Source organism: Oncorhynchus keta, chromosome 8 (genome assembly GCF_023373465.1).
Source record: "Oncorhynchus keta strain PuntledgeMale-10-30-2019 chromosome 8, Oket_V2, whole genome shotgun sequence".
Taxonomy (NCBI): Eukaryota; Metazoa; Chordata; class Actinopteri; order Salmoniformes; family Salmonidae; genus Oncorhynchus; species Oncorhynchus keta.
In genome coordinates this window covers 2543204-2544085 of record NC_068428.1, presented here as the reverse complement: position 1 = coordinate 2544085, position 882 = coordinate 2543204, and positions in this window count along the sequence as shown.

The following is an 882-nucleotide window of genomic DNA, read 5'->3' as shown; positions in this document are numbered from 1 at the left end:
CATTTTGTGAGAATACATTGTTGAATTGATTAAATGTATATATGTATTAACCTTTAACACCATTGAGACCAGGGTCTCATTTCCGATGGCGCTCTGAGAGAAGAACCGTTCAAGCGATGTGAGGAGGCCGCTTGGTCTAAACCAATTTCCGATAGCATCCGTAGCAGGAGTGCGTGATCAACTGTATTGAATGCTTTCGACGGATCAACATGAAGTGCAGCGCAGTGCTGTTTCCTGTTTAGTGCATTAACAATATTAAAACAAAAATATAAACTCAACATGTAAGTGTTGGTCCCATGTTTCATGAGTTGAAATAAAAGATCCCTTACATGTTCCATATGCACAAAAAAACTTGTTTTGTGCACAAATTTGTTTACATTACTGTTAGTGAGCATTTCTCCTTTGCCAAGATAACCCATCCACCTGAAAGGTGTGGCATACCAAGAAGCTGATTAAACAGCATTATCATTACACAGGTGCACCTAAAAATGACACTCTAAAATATGCAGTTTTGTCACACAACACAATGCCAAGGACGCGTAGACCTTACAGTGAAATGTTTACTTACAAGCCCTTAATTAACCAACAATGCTTTAATATGTTTTAAGGAAGTAAGTACGTTTTGAGGTAGAATTTAATGTTAATTTCTCTTCAGTAAGTAGTTTTAGAGAATTTGGCAGTACGTCCAACCGACCTCACAACTGCAGACCACGTAACCACGCCAGCCCAGGACCTCCACATCTGGCTTCTTCACCTGCTGGAGATTGCCTGAGACGGGCCACCCAGGCAGCTGATGAAACAGAGGAGTATTTCTGTCTGTAGTACAGTGATTTTGTGGGGAAAAGCTTATTGTGATTGGCTAGGCCTAGCTCCCCAGCCAAG